The sequence below is a fragment of the Equus asinus genome, chromosome 4 (genome assembly GCF_041296235.1).
Source record: "Equus asinus isolate D_3611 breed Donkey chromosome 4, EquAss-T2T_v2, whole genome shotgun sequence".
Classification (NCBI taxonomy): Eukaryota; Metazoa; Chordata; class Mammalia; order Perissodactyla; family Equidae; genus Equus; species Equus asinus.
In genome coordinates, this window is record NC_091793.1 from 45,677,813 (window position 1) to 45,688,809 (window position 10,997).

At 39.0% G+C, this 10,997-nt stretch overlaps 1 pseudogene; it reads right to left on the bottom strand.

Moving 5' to 3' along the window:
• Positions 1 to 3,814: 3,814 nt before the first annotated feature.
• Positions 3,815 to 4,369, bottom strand: LOC106846825 (protein cornichon homolog 1 pseudogene; annotated as a pseudogene).
• Between the last annotated feature and the right edge of the window lie 6,628 nt (positions 4,370 to 10,997).

The window sequence follows — 10,997 nt, forward strand, 5'->3', positions numbered from 1 at the left end:
CTGAGGCCACCAAGAGGCTACAGTTGCTTCATGGAATTAGCAATTGGGCTAAAAGCCACCTGGTTGTGAGAAAGACAAAAAGAAACACACACACACACACACACACATACACTTAAAGTCTCATGCCCTGGCAATAACATCTTTCTTCCCTTACCCTCAGATTTTATGTTGTTTTCCTGCTATTCCAGACCACAAGTGATGTTTAATTACACTCATTTAAACAAAAACAAAACAAAACAGGTAAACAGCAACAAAAAAAGGAAAACGTAAAAGATTCACTATCCCAAGGACCATACATGATATTCAAGCATTGAAGTCTCATGATGATGGTCTAAATGCTAAAAATACCAGCTTCAATATTCCTAAGTAAAACTGGCTCCTCAATAAGTTTCCAGAGCTGAGAATGATTACTGTCTAACGCTTGATCAAGTCAATAAATGAACCATCTATCAACAAAGGCAAAAATACATTTAGACAGGTGGAAATCACACTCCCATGCAGAAAACTATAAACCGTATTGTTTAGTTCAGTATAACCCTAGATAATAGTTAATACAGTTTCAAAGAATTAACATGTACACAAGGCCAAAAAGAGACTCAGGAAAGAGTCAATGTGAGCCATTTCTAGGGTAACCTTACATCCTGGTTTTCCCAGAACAGCCCCGAATTTCTCAGTTTATGATATGTACCTGCCTTCCTTCCTCTCTCTCTAAATCCTCATTTTTTTTTCATAAACAAGGGCGTGTTTATGAGAAAACATGGATGGAGTGAAGCTACCACCAGTAATGAAAGAAAATATTAATCAGATGTAACCTTTCATATTTCCATCCTAATTTCAGACAGAAAATACAAACTTAGTGCTTACAGTAAGAATTTTCCTTATAAATTCAAATTTTATTGTATGTTTTTTGGTTGGTACATATCCAAGCAAAATTTGGCAAATTATCATTCTCAACAGTGTTTGAATTCTCACATACTTGATATAAAATTTTATTTTTTAAGAGAAATTTTAGCCCAAAAAAGGAATTCAATGTAAGGAAAACAAAATTTCATAACTAGAATGCTTTATTTTCTCATAATTTCCCCCAGAAAGATTATTCAAAGCTTAATTCTAATAAGAATATCTCTTGTTAACATTTATTATTAACATAACAAGGTTTGTGTTATTATGCAACTACACAATAACTTGGAAAAGTCCACTGTAAACAGCCGAGTTTTGTTTTGCTACAAGTGAGGGTTTCACGAAGTTAATTAAACTATGAGGCCCTGACATGGAATCGCCAGGTGTGTAAGTTCTCCCGTTCAGTCTAAGCGCGCCCCTGCCTGGATCTGACCGTGTTTTCAAGCCAGGGAAGCCAGCTTGTGAGCAAACGCTATGGACTTACTCGATCGAGGTCCTTGCCTGGAGTTCTACTGTGTTTGTGTCTAAGGGATTTTTCCTCTCTCCATTCTGAAAATATAATTTTTAGACTACTGGGCTTAAAAGAACATCATAGATTATATTTCTATCTCTGATAGTAAATCTGTGCCTGATAATATATAGGCCCTCTGACAGCAAGGTGCTATAAAGCTTTTGTTTTTAACATCTGTTTTAACCACCAGATGGCAATGTAATGCAAATTATAAGCTAGGCAAAAATGAAGGGACTAATATTACTTGGTGAATTGTTTCTCTAGCATTCATTTCCGCAAGAACAATTTGGTTTTAAAATTTCTATTTCTTTGAGTCATAAATGGGCCCCGTTATGCATTTTCATCAGCCTCCTTCAAGTCTTTTAGGTTATTTTGTTAGGCTAAAGAAAAACTTGCCTTGTATACATAAAAGTAATTCTTTCCTAGCTACTTGATCACAAAAAGAATCTACTGTTTGTAACTTTTCTTTTTTTGAGGAAGATTAGCCCTGAGCTAACATCCATACTCATCTTCCTCTGCTTTATATGTGGGACGCCTGCCACAGCATGGCTTGATGAGAAGTGCATAGGTCTGTGCCTCGGATCCAAACTGGCAAACCCTGGGCTGCCAAAGCAGAGTGTGGGAACTTAACCACTATGCCACTGGGCCAGCCCCTACTATTTGTACTTTTTAATTTCAGTGTCAAACGTTGTAATCCAAAGAACAGTAGAAATATGTATGTGTTTTAGAATTATAGAAAGATTTATTTATTACTCTTTTCTAGAATGAGGAAATTCATTTTTTACTGAGTTACCATGTATAGCGTATTTTTCAAAATAATTAAAAGACAATAAGAATATTGATTTCTTGGGGCTAGCCCCATGGTTGTATGGTTAAGTTGGTGCACTCTGCTTCGGCGCCCTGGGGTTTGCCAGTTTGGATCCTGGGTGCGGACCTACACAGTGCTTGTCAAGCCATGCTGTGGTGGCATCCCACATAGAAGAACTAGAATGACATACAACTAGGAAAGGCAACTATGTACTGGGGCTTTGGGGGAGGTGAATATATTCTTTCCTTAAAAGAAACTAAATATAGTCTCATCTTTGCTCTTCCAAAGGCACATGGTACAATAAAAATGCTCTGAGATATATGAGTTTTCTCTCAGGATGGACAATGAGTCAGGCTGTAGCCAAGGGAGAAGAGCTCCAGAGTTGGCGTAGCTCTCATTCCATAAACCCCACCCCCACCCTCACCCCAGCCCCATACAGCAAAGTTTGGATAACCTTCCTGGTTTCCCCACACATTCTTAAAAGTATGTGTACCTTACTTACTTTTTTTCTTCAAAGTATTTCCTGGATTTTCATTTTAACCTTATTTTACTGGTTTAAGAGTGTTCAAGAAAATGGAGAGGACTCATTTAGGATGAATTACCAGAAGCCCCACACATTTCAATGGTCCTTCTCAAAATCATCCCGGTAAACATAGTTGATTTTAGACAATGGAAATAGATAAAGCATAAACAGTAACAGAGACTCACAACTGACAGGATAAATGATACATTCATATTACTGTGGGTCCTATACATCCTTAAAATTTTGTTCCATTTATTGACTTTAAATTAATAGCCTACCTATTATTGGAAAGAATACTTTGTTGATAGCATCTGCAACACACCATAACAATTTCTAACCTTTAAACAAGTTATTTTTGAAAATGACCTTAAGTTGTTTATCCATGGGCGAGCAATACCAATGTATTATACACTTGATCAAATTGCATACTATGTAGATAATTTGGCAGACTCATCAGTCTCTTTTTGTAGCTTTATTTCCTTGTGACCCCAGTGATGACTGGGAGCTAAGGATTGCTGCCACTGCCCAGTGTCACCAGAAAGTATCCCAGTGCATATTGCTAGCTCAGGACAAGAGCAAAATTCAGAATTCAAGGTATGGTTTCTACTGAAGGCATATCACTTTTGCAACACCATAGAGTCAAAAAACTGTTAAGTTGAACCATAGTAAATTGGGGATGCCTGTGGATGAGCTTTCAGTAAAACTAAAAGTGAGCCCTAAAATTTCCTGTAAACAAAATGCCCAGATGGACTAAGGACAATCAATAATTAACACAATCATTCAGAGGATTACGGCTGTTCCTTAAGGAATGCAAGTTCAAACCTGTCAACGCCAGAAGTAATCATTTTATATTAATTTATGCATAATTCCATTTAAATTCTTTACCTGAGTATAACATATGAAAAGTCTTTCCACAAGCAAAAATTCTGGAAATATTTTTAAAATGTCATTTTTTTAAGTAATTCACCAGATTCCACAGGCTATTCGTAGAAACAGGATCTTGCTGGATAGAATTCCTTCATTTGGTAGCTTTTTGCATGAACTTAACTGGATCAATCTTCTGTGTATTGTTCTAAGAGCTCACCACAACATAGATCACACCATATAGGTAGTAAAAAAAGGCTAGAAAATAAAAATCTAATTTGCACCACCCCTCTTTCTGACGATATGCTTGAATACCTGCACTGATGATGTTTGTAAGGTCATAGAGTGCTGATCTGCTCTTCACTGGTCTACTCACGTACCTACAAGTATGGTGTGCGAAGAAGGGAATATTGAAACCCATCATCAGCCCTCGGCTGCACAAACAGACATGACACAGAAGAAAGCATGGATGAGGTACTCTGAAAATACAAGAAGATATAAGGTATTACACTGGTCTTTAGGATTCTTGTAATCAATCTTCAGGTCATCAAATCTGCCAGATGCTGAAGAAGATGAGCACAGGAGTAAACATCAGCATCAGCTTCTAACAAAAGGCCTTGAACTTGAAAGCCAAGACTGGGGAGGAGGAGCAGGGAGCAGCACCAGAGCTAGAGGAGAAGGGCCATGTGGGGACCTCTGGGTAATACCACTCAGTTCCCCTGGCCACAGCCACAACTGCAGCTTCAGCCACCACTGGGCCCATTCTCCCAGCACGTTTGAGCACAAGCCCAGGTGCGCAATGAGCCCCGGTGTGAAAAAAGAGATGAATCTGAATAATGCACAAAAATCATAACTTATTGTGAATCCATCAGAGAGAAGAGGTCACAAGACAACCAAGAAAATGGAGTTCCAAAGGAAGATGGATACATTAGTCTTTTGAATAACACGGGAGGAAGAGATGGCACCATACAGATGAAAGAAGAAATCAGCTAAAAAATTAATAAATTATTCAAGGCCAAGTTTGGGCTAATGTCAATAGTAGCAACTGTGACCTCTAGGATACCTAGATATAAGGGAAGTTTACACTAGGTTCCAAGCTCTTTTCTGTGAACATCCTTTGGTGCTCACTAGAAAGACTGAGCAAAGGGCAAGAGAAAAGAGAGAGCCCCTTTTGGTGTTGAGACTTAGGAGTGGTGATTGTCTGCTGCTGGGGTTCAAGAAAAGAACCCTGTCCACTTCCCAGGACCCTTCTTTATTATGCCAAAATATTAAACCTTGGAGGAAGGCACAAACTCTCTTGTTCCCAAGGCATAGTCAAAGAGCCACTGCTTCTATAGAGGGGTAGAAGCAAGACTGCCTCTGCTATATGGGAAAACAAGCTTCTGGCTCTCAGGACATTGCTAAAGATCCAGTGATAATGAGGGATTGAGATATATATATCTCTCCAATTGAGATATAAATATAGATATAGATATAAGTTCTCTAATATACTAACATATATATCATATATATATATATATATATATATGTTTCTCTCTCACACACACACAAGCTGGCTGAAAGGCCAAAAAACTCTCTTGGGCCAGGGATCAAACACCAACAACAAGCAGTGATCTACTACCACCAAGGGAGGAATAGGAAACTCTTCTGCCTGAGACGAACCAGAAATATAACGGAGAGTTTGATTTCTATGGAGACGGTGGGCAGGAATGCTGAGGCTAAATTTTGACAAAAGAAACGCCCCCTCAACTGTTGGAATAAATTTAGCTGCTACTAACAAGCAACAGTAGTCTACTTCTGGGAGAAGTGCAAGAGAGTAAAAAACTGCGAAGGAGCTGAGATTTTATTCTACTTGCAAACAGACACATTCACCTGCTACAGTTTCATGGAGGCTGCAGATGTGAGACTTCTGGGTCAGACTTTATGATCCCCGACACAGCAAGGAGGATATGTTTCATATGTTTTGTGTTGTTTTCCCTTGCCCCCTCACCTCCAAGTCTCATGGAGATTACATGGAGCAACTTGGTGATTGCTACACACACAGTGGATTTGTGTCACAGATTAGGAACCCTGAGCTTGGGGAACCTCAATCTTTAATAATGGACTTCAAACAATGGAAATATTATCTTTATTATACTATATAGTAAGAAAATCTACTCTCTGCTCTAGAAGAAGATATTATCCAATCTTCCAAGGATGTTTGCTATACAAATATCCATAGAAACTTACTCTGGAAGGAAGTCTGCCAGTACATCTGCTCACAAGATGTGCAGAAATGCAAGAGACCCATGTAATGAAGATGTTGGGGCAGGCACGCAGATACTGCTGATAAGTGAAGGTGGAGTGAGAACACTGAGAAAACCCTTCCAGTACTGCACACCCCACACGAAATACAGAGAAATATAGTTCACTGCGGGGGAAATTTGAAGTCACTAGTACACTGAGGACAACAGTAGCAACTATCAAATCATACTAAGCTTTATGATTAACTAGATAAGCTCAATCCACACACTAATGAGCTGACGGAAGAGAGATGTGTTCATTTCTGGAGATAAATACTGTTTACTTCAGTCTGTCCTGTAACTCCATGCATGATGTATGGCATTTAATTAAAAAATTACAAGTCAGACAAAAAGGCAAGACAAAAAAAAAAAAAACACAGAAAAAAACGCCTTGCTATCAAGAAATGAAGCAATCAATAGAACCAGACATAAAGATGATGCAGAAAATTTAAAATAACTATGATAATATGTAAAAGATTCCTGTAGGAAAAAAATCAGACTTCCAGTTTCCTGCTCTGCGTGTAAGGAGCTTGATGTTTTCCACTCTGTCTTAAGAACAAGTAAAAATCTGAACAGACTCAAAAATCAACGACTTTTCTTGTATCCATAGGAGAGGAGAAGATACAGGGCAAACTGCTGCTCCCAAGATTGGAGACCCAGGCAGGCAAACACAGGGAGTCGTGGCTTACTGGAGCAGACACTTGCAAGCAGAAACTGCCCTGAGAACCAGCGCCGGGGTAGGAAAACCTGAACTGCAATTGATCTGGAAGCTCATTGTGAACAACTCTGAGATAAAAACTCCAGGGGGACCCAGTCATGCAGGCGTTGCCTACAATATTGTGAGATTTACCTCCAGGAGCTCCATCAGATTCTCACAGAAAACACTGGAGAAAAATCCCCTCCTGCTTCTAGCAGGGGGAGGGGAAAAGAGCACAGAGGATTTTCAGGACAATGAAAATACTCTGTATTGATCCCATAATGATGGATACATGTTCTTATACATTTGTCCAAACCCATGGAATGTACAACACCTAGAATGAACAGTAAACTATGGACTTTGGGTGATTACGATGTGTCAACTTAGGTTCATCAATTGTAACAAATGTACCACTTTGTGGTAATGTGCATGTATGAAGGCAGGAGACATATGGGCAATCTCTGTACCTTCCCTCCAATTTTGCTATGAACATAAAACTACTTTTAAAAAGGTCTTAACAAGAATAAATAAAATAAGACGTTTGGGAGATAATAGAAAAATATATATTAGTCTATGCCCCTGATTCCTGACGTAGGGTTCTTGAAATCCTTGTAATTTCCTGGGTGATAGGAATGTCTTTTGTTCTAATGAGGTGGCTCTCGGTGGGCTCCTGGGTCAGGGCTAGTCACCTGAAAGACCAAGCCATGACTAAGGTGGGAATTTTCAGCCCCATCCTCTGTTCTCTTGAGAAGGGGGAAGGACTGAAAATGGAGTTAATAATCAATCATGCCTATGTGATGGAGCCTCCATAAAAACCCCAAAAGTACAGGGTTCAGAGAGATTCCAGGTTGGCAAACACACTCACACTGGGAGGGTGACGCATCCCAACTCCACGGGGGCTGAAGCTCCTCTTGTGCTCGGGACCCTTCCAGACCTCACCCCATGTACCTCTTCATCAGGCAGTTCTTCCGTATCCTTTATCATATCCTTTAATAAACTGGTAAATGTTTCCCTGCGTTCTGTGAATTGCTCTAGCAAACTGATTGAACGTGAGGAGAGGGTCATGGGAACCTCTAATTTGTAGCCAAGTCCGACAGAAGCTGTGGTAACCTGGGGACCTACTACTTATGATTGGCATCTGAAGAGGGTGGGAGCAGTCTTGGGGCATTGAGACCTTAGCCTGTGGGATCTGACACTGTCTCCAGATAGATAGTGTTAGAATTGAGCTAAATTGTAGGACTCCCAGGTGGTGTTGCAGAGAATTCCTTGGTGTGGGGAAACCCTCCACAGACTTGGTGACCAGAAGTGTCAGTAGTGAAGTGCTCAGTGTGAGCAGTAAAGGAGATACAAAGGTGAGATTCACAGGAGGGAAGAACTGGGTTCTTCTCTATGCAGAAGGAGACTGAACTGAGTTTTTCCAAAACAACCTTAAAAAGACCTAAATACAAGACCTTTTTCATTATTGATGCTGTATTTGCATTACAATGATACATGAAATAGATTACAAGCTATTACTGTTCCAATTTTCTTTAGTGTTGTTATTTGTAGAGGAAAACAGATGTTCAACAGCTCATCTTACTCACTTGGCCACTTCCTAATATTAATCTGAATACATCCATGATCTAGAAATAGAATGACATTTTATCCTCAGAGAAGTATTCCGTTGTCACCAAACTAAAGTGGACCCCAACGATTTCTCCATTGCCGTCATCTCTGTCTTTTCCTTATAACACAAATTACGATAATAAATTATAACATTATTACTATTATTACAAAATATTACTAATGTTACAAAATATTGCCTCCCACCTCATAGAATGTGGTCTCCAGGAGAATAAAGACCTTACAGCTTTGCTGATTTATGTAACCCTAATATCTTGAATGGTTCCTGACACATAGCAGGGTGCATATGTGTTGAATTAATAACTGTATAGAATCTTGAATCTCAAAATGTGTTCAACCACACACTGGTGTTGGAAGGAGCCCATTGAGGAAGAGCTATGTAGTCTAGTGAGTTTGGTTAATGCCACACACTACATTCTCTGCTTGGAAGTCCATAATACCCATTAGTATATTAAAGGCTCTAAGAGGCTGTGCAATAGAGAGGCTTACTAGACTTTGCTTAGCCTGGGATTTTTCAGCTTATTTTATCACATAAAGTAGACAGAGGACTGAGTCCGAGACTTAAGAAAGGAAGTCTCTGAACTATAAACTTTATGATAGGGTTTACTGTGAAGAAAGCATGAATTTATATACTTGCAGCAAAGCCTAACAGGAGTTACCAGGCCTGAAGACGTTCTCTCAAGATGATTTTTCAAACCAGGTTCGTAGCTGTGATGTTCTGACTGTGTAGGATAAGTTCTGAAAAGGTATATTAACTCAGCGGGGCCTTACAGATTCTATTATAACCCTGTCATTATCACCCACAAATTCCAGTTTAACTACTTTCTATGGTTTGTAAACTGCCTTTAGCAAATGACATTTCTTGGATCTGAAAGAAAGATTCAAATTACAAATTACTTCTTCAACAGCACTGACTGGGTTACCTACAATATAAAATGATGTGTGAACATTACACCTGTTTAATCACATTACAGCTATATAAGGCTGATGGTAACTGCTACAGTCTATGGATATGTACAACCCAGTCTATGGATACGTACAACCCATTATGTATACTATTTTAAAAGGATAGACTTGCAGGCCTGCCCTGGGCCTACTCTATTAGGGAAGTTGGGTGCATGCCCAAGTGTGTATCTAAAATAGCATATATGTGTGAGAGTGTGTGTAAAACAGTGTGTGTGTGTGTGAGAGGGAATGCGTAAAACAGTTGAGAAAGAGAGAGAGAGAGCCCAGTAATATTTGAAAAAATCACAGTTCCATAACTAATATCATGGGACCTCTAAAGTAGGCTGTATGATCGATATGTGTGTGGGGTTCTCTGTTTTTGGCTGACTTTATTCAATTTAATAAAGCTGCTGGAAAAATTGAAAAGTAAAACTAAATTTGACAGAGTGCTTTACCCTTCAGATAATTATTTTGCCATCCTGTAATCATAGTCAATGTCCACAAATTGTTTATTAGGCCATGCCAATCTAGAGGTAAAAATTTGAGTTGCTCTTTTTTATTACAGGGAATATTCAAAATATTCCCCAAAGTATTTTAATCACTTCTCCTTTTGATAATAAAATTTTGACACTTACATAAAGTGCTTCTCATTGAAACCCAGAAGTGGAGGTGGAGCGGGCAGCCTTCCTCCAACTTTCCTGAATTGACATCAATTCCTCCTTCTCCCTTGTAAAACCAAAAAGAAGCCCACTTCTCGCTGGATTTAGTGCTTCCCTCCTGATTTGAAGGGCATAAACAGCATGCAACTAAGTGTATCATTCTGGTTCCTCTGACACAGATGCAGAGCCAGAGCGATTCTAGGAGTTATTCTTACAACACTTAGAAGTAGCCTGCTTAAAAGGTGTTGAAATGACCTAGTTCCTGCACGGCACACCAAGAAAACATGAAGGGACTCATTTCAAATGGACCGGACAATGAAGTTCCAGGCACAGTTCATCTTTGGGTCTTGCTGACAGATCCAAACAAAGCTGTGTATTTATTTCACAGACTTTGAGTTTACTTTGAAGAGGGCAAAAAAGCCTTAGAATACCCTCACTTGCATGAAGTCTCATGAATTTTTTGAAGTTGTCATACTTCTTTGTAGGTCATTAGAAATATTCGGAAAACTTGTCAATTTTTCTTATGTACCAAAGAAAGATTCTGACTCCAATCTCAGCATGTTTGCTCATTAAATTATTTAACAAACTAAGGTTAAGGAAACTTAGTTAAAACAAAAATGGATCATCTATGATTGAGGAAAAATAAAAACAGGAAAAAAAAATATCCAGTTTGTATCAAACAATAAAGTCCCTTTAAAACACATTTTAAGTTTTATACAGTGAAAAACTTACAGGCTTACACACTGAATAATAATCATTTCATAAATTCTGTGAATTTTTAAGAAAACAAAGTATAGTATATGTATAGAAAAGTATATACATCATAAGAATACAGTTGAATAAATTCTGTCAAAGTGAACACAGTCAAGTAAATACCGCTCAACCAAAAATAACACATTACCAGCACCACAGAGCTACTCCTATTGCCCCTCTGTTGAAAGTTTAGCTGAGTTACTCCGTGATATTGCACCCATTTTCTTTGGCCAAGTGGCCTGCAGTGGCCTTAAACTGACACTAGCCCTTAAGGCAAGCACAAGCCCTAGATAGCAACGTTCAGAGTCACAACTAAATGTAAGTTCCTGATATGATTTCCCCAAGAGCCTTCAATCAACAGTTTCCCGGCCTCCCAATGCCTTCCCTGTACATTCCCCTTAGGTAAGACCCCCACAGGGCTTACCAAAACCC